General features: G+C 41.7%; 1 protein-coding gene across 1 annotated transcript in view; it reads left to right on the forward strand.

The window, feature by feature from the left end:
• The first annotated feature begins 803 nt into the window (after positions 1–803).
• Positions 804–5,387, forward strand: part of trak1a (trafficking protein, kinesin binding 1a) — a 37,047-nt gene continuing 32,463 nt past the window's right edge. The window contains exon 1 of the mRNA XM_046043693.1: positions 804–1,016. The gene's annotated coding sequence lies outside the window, so the exon portion shown is untranslated. The remainder of the gene's footprint in view (positions 1,017–5,387) is intronic.

The following is a 5,387-nucleotide window of genomic DNA, read 5'->3' on the forward strand; positions in this document are numbered from 1 at the left end:
TTAAGCGTTGCCGGTCTAGCTGAAAGAAACACCGCTCAGTCTAATCCAGTCCAATGCAATACCACAAATAACTACCATCGTTGTCCCCAAAAATAACATAGAGTAGACTTCCCATCTTTCTGACACATTGCCAACAAACACAGAACATATTAAGCTTCTCAAAGACATGATTTATTACAGGGCTGTTGTGTTGGATTGCATTAGATCACACACCTGTAAAACTGATAACGCTGTCTGTAAAGCAAAGTCTTATCTAATGATCTGCACTTTAGCATGTCTTCTGTTTTTTAACAGCCATCATGCAGATAAGTGTGACACAGTGTCTATAAATACTGCTGCTCACTCTTCTGTTTGTGAGAAAAAGGAGGGGGTTGTTTCAAGATCATGGTTTCTGTTCTTTTATTAGACATAGGAACATTGTTTGCACATGATAAAAGAATGAAAGGGTTTAAACCCAAGCTTATCATAAAGTGTGCTTTTATTTTTATGCTCTACATGTTGGGAATCTCGCTATATTTTGCATCTTTTTGCATATAACTTAGTGAATTTAAAAAACAAATGCAAATTAAGTCTTCTCCTGCTGCCTCTCCCCTTTCTCTCTCAGGTATGGAGTGAAGTCTATTGTTCTGGTCGTGGTTCTGCTACTCCCACTTGCCCTGTGCTCGAGACATCCTGACCAGTTTGGGCCTCTCCAGTCCAACATTGTGCTCAAGACAAGTCTAATTTGGTTTTGTCCCCGTTCCTGTATTGGCAAGTCCAAGTTTTGTCCATGGCTGGTCGTGTTTTAAATCGGTAACCACTCAGCGCCAAGCTGGACCCGAAGACTTCACCTCCCCACACCTGCTCCTCCACCCCGACCCCTAAACCACCTTCCGAACACGCATCTCGGCTCCACAACCCAGGGCTCCTGTTTCTCAGCGAAGAGGAGGAAGAGGAGGAGTATGTCAGTGAAGCAAGTCTGCCAGCTGCATTCCAGGAGTTCACAGCCGCCTACAGAGATGCAGAGACCATTACTGGTAATGTTGTGTGCATACGTTGTAACCATAGCTGGACAGAACTCACTGGAATCCATTAGCAGTGTTGAATCAGCACTAGATGCATAAATACATCATTCAACTGTCATTCTGCTGTTAAATGCTCATCTGGCTTCATTGTCTGAGTGAACAAAATAGAGCTATATATCAAAGAAGTTCTACATCAAAATTTAACCCAATTAAAAGTTTACTGTAATAACAGCCTGCAGTGGTTTTTGAATAAGCTGAGAGGATCATTGTAGGCTGAGAAAGATGTGTGTGAGGGTGAGGCATGTGGAGCTGTGAGAAACTGTCCCTCTCTTGTGACCCTTTTCTAATGTCACATCCTGTCATTAAAGCAGCTCCAGGGGACCTCTGCTCGATGCTGGAGCCAGCATGAGCTCCCAGTGGACTGACTCTATCTGTCAGCTCTTCCACTCATCTCTCCGTCTCTTTTTCTCTCTCACAACTCATCCTTCTCTCCGAGGCAGCAGAGGGACACTGATGTCTTGTCTCCAGTGGTCAGAAACTGTGCTGTGGCCCATCTCCTTTCTCTTTACAGTCTGAATGAGCCCGTCTGGACCAAGTGTCTGCCAGATGCTTTTAACAACTGAAGTGAAAACACATAAAATATTAATGGATATTGATTCAGATTTATTATTTTTTTTCTCGCATTGCTAATCATGTAGCAGTCTAGGTTGTCCCAACCTGGAAACAACAGACAGAATTTAAAATCATAGTTTTATGACAAGTCAGAGCTGCAGTATCACAATGCATGGCCATTACACTAAGTGATGAGCCAGCACACCGTCTTGTGTCTCTTGTGATCAGACTTCGAAAGACAAATGTTAAATGCAGCAGTGCTAAGCCACTATGTGATAAGGAGCTTGGGATCCTGAGGGGTAGTGAGCAGTGGGCCCAGAGAAAGAGAATGGGTGCTGAATACTGCCTGAAAAGCCACAAGCCACTTCAACAAGGCTGTGAGGGTGACTGAGCACTGGCACAGCACCAGACTAAAGAGTTGGTTCAGCAGTGATTGAGACTGTGGCATTTTCTTACACACACACAAACAACAGGACAAGGCCCTTCCTGTAGTTTGCTGTAGCACACATCCTCCCACCCTTGACCATGATCTCAGTTTCTTGTATTATTATGAACATGACTTTGGTCCCTTCATCCTTTACCCCATAACAGCCATGAAGCAAGGCATTAAGAAATCTGGAGCTTCTGATGGAAGATTTTCACCTTGAACACTCTGAAACTTAGCTCTACTGTTAAGCTATCCATCTATTCAGTCCAGGGTTAGGGTTGGTAATACTAATGTATACACTGGGCAAGAGGCAGGTTACACCCTAGGGGGTTACTTCCTGATGTATTGTGCTTAGGTATGGTGGTGGACAAAGGATCACTGGATACAGCAGTATAGTGTAGTCAGTTACAGTAGGCCTGAAAAGCTTATTTGAAGCTTATTTGTTCCAGTTTTGTGTAAACTGTGAAGTTCTTCAGGACGTCCTGAAGCTTTATGAGCTTGTTTACTGTTTTGTTGTGTCGTATTATACGGTAAGATGTTATTGGTCAAGGCTGTGTAATATTAAACTTTAATTTTGAGCAATGCAAATTGATCTACCACAAACTAGGCACCTGGGAGAAGATTAACATTGCATTCACTTTTCTCTTTCTCTAGTGCTGAAACTGCGTTTAGATGTCAGGTTCACACGCATTGCTGGTTCAGATCTTAATGTTGTTGGTCTCTGATCTTTGTTTTTAACTGGTACTCTATGACAATGTTTTTATCTCTGAAGTGTTTTAGTTTCAAAGTCTCAAGTCTCATCAGTCAGGTAACATGTTAGTGCCACAACCAACAACGGAACATTTTCACAAACCAAATGGTGAAATGACTGGCTGTGGGGATGAGATGTGTCTTAAACACTAAAGTCATTCAAGGGCAGGACAGAGGAGGAGGTTAGGTCACTGCTGCCATCTGCTGGTGTACAGGATTACTATGACAAACTTAACTCCTCACTCTAAATTAGATGTGTAATCTGTAACATTTGAAGTTCTTTCTTGTCTCTGTATTTCCTTCTCTGTCTGTCATGTCTCCCTGCTGAACTCTCTAGTTGAATACTTCCTCACCGAGAGAGAGTTTGTGTGTATGTGTGTGTAATTTCACTAAGTCTAGAGGATGAATGAACATAAAGAGCTGAATAGAGCAGCTCACTGCCATGGGGCATTTCCTAGGCGTGAGGTTAATTCTCCGTGGTTACCAGCCAGCAGCAGTGAAGTGAAAGAGCTGAGCAACTGTGAAATTATGGGCTGCTTGGTGACGAGGAGAGAGAGGGAGAGAGATCAGGAACAAACAGGCTGACAGATAGGAGACGGTGGACAGAGAACATGAGAGAGACGGAGGCAAAGTTATGTAAGTGGACAAACACGAGAGAATCCAAATGAGCCAAGTCTGCTTGCTGACTCTGATCAAATCACGGCATGTGATAACATCCATTGTGCTGTAATGTTTGGAGCAGAGCTTGGTTCTTGTTCAGGCTCATGAGAGGGCCGTTGCTGGCATGTGACTTTGCATGTTTACATATCTGATACAGCCACGTGTCCTGTCATGTCCGTGCCTCCTTACTTGATTGTTTCCAGCTCTCCCATCTGTCTTATATTTCACAACAGGAGCTCTGAAAATACAAAAAGAATAACATTAATGACTTATACAACTTGTCGGCCAGTTGTAAGATTAAATTCTAATTACACATTGTCGTCTTGTATTGTTATACAAACCTATATCTGTTACTCCGGCGGCTTACAGTTGTATCCAGTGGAACTGATTTTCGATCAGTTCCTCTGAGGTCAAATGGTCAACTTCACTCAGAAACCATGTCTTTCTTATGACTTGATTGACAAAACCAACACATGACTATATCTTGTGAAACCAGAAAGCATTGAAATCACTGTACCTCTTAGTGGTAGCTGTTGTAACCCTACCAGCAATACTGTTGTGTCTGACAGTTTGTATTGTATTGGTTGGCAGCATTTGCCAATAGATTCTAGATGCTGGACTGAATCCACACCACAGTAAGTTGACCAAAAGAGCAATATTTTCTGGCAAGTTTTGTAATATAATGTTTTTATAACAGAGTAGACAACTGTCTGTTTTATTTAAGTGGTGCAACTGTCTGTTTTATTTAAGTGGTGCAATTAAAATATGGGACAACAGATTACCCAGCAAAATGTTAGGAAATAATCATGTTTTTTTCCAGTTTAAAGTTGAGTCTTCTTTAAAATTGTAGTGTGTTCAGATTTATTATAGTTGACATTCATATCTGCAGTCAAACTGGTGTTGTTGTTCCTCTAGGATTAGTGGTAATTATTTTTATACAAGGTAATACGTTAGTAAAGGACCACACACACAAGCACACACACAAACATACTGGGCTGTGAGATTTACAGGGTTAGTGACATTTGAACACCTTGGTACAGCACAAATAGGCTGCCAGTGATATTTGACCACGTTGACGTACTCTCCTGTATTTCATGTGACCTGCGGCTGCTTTCAACTGTAGTCCAGTCTAATTCTGGACAGGGTTGTGCTGCAGCTACACTGTGTTAGTAGATCATAGTTTATCCAAGTCAGGTCATTTGACTTTTGTCATGAACGATACATCGAGTGTGTGGAAAGCAGCATGCAACCGCTCTTTTAAAAAAAAATACACACAGTGCTCAATCCAAGCTAAACCAAAATATGATTTTTTTTATTTTTTTTTACAAATAAAATCAAAAAGTGTTTCTAGATGAAATGGGCACAAGAAACCAAGAAAACCAAGTACCTGAATAACCAGAGGAGAGAGTGATGCAAATTTCTGATAGCATTGCTAATTTAGTGTTAGTGTTTAGAGTTAATTTCCTAAGATTGTTTATGTAGATTGACAGTAGGTCATCAGTGGTGATGCATAAATCCAGGCAGCACAAGTTCCATTCACAATTGCTACTAAAAACAAATTCAAAAATATTTCACGCCTACCACATAAATTAACAAGAGGTTTGGCAACTACATATTATAAACTAGTTAGTGTAGCTATTCATTTATACCCATGGTTAGGATCAAATGCACTCACATCAGGTGCCATTCGGTAGCAAACACGGTGGGATCTGTAGGATTACATGAAAAACACTGAGTGGGTTTTGGCAGTTTCTCTGCTGCAGCTTTGCTCGTGTTGTACAGGCCATGATTACTGCTGCAACTGGGTTAAATCTGTTTCATGACCTGCAATTTTGTACACTTGCAGCTATTAAGACATACCGCCTCAGGCCTGCCATTACCTACAGTGTGTTTATACTGAAGCAGGATAGGAAGAGGGGGGGGGGGGGGGGGGG

The sequence above is a fragment of the Micropterus dolomieu genome, linkage group LG03, assembly GCF_021292245.1.
Source record: "Micropterus dolomieu isolate WLL.071019.BEF.003 ecotype Adirondacks linkage group LG03, ASM2129224v1, whole genome shotgun sequence".
Lineage (NCBI taxonomy): Eukaryota > Metazoa > Chordata > Actinopteri > Centrarchiformes > Centrarchidae > Micropterus > Micropterus dolomieu.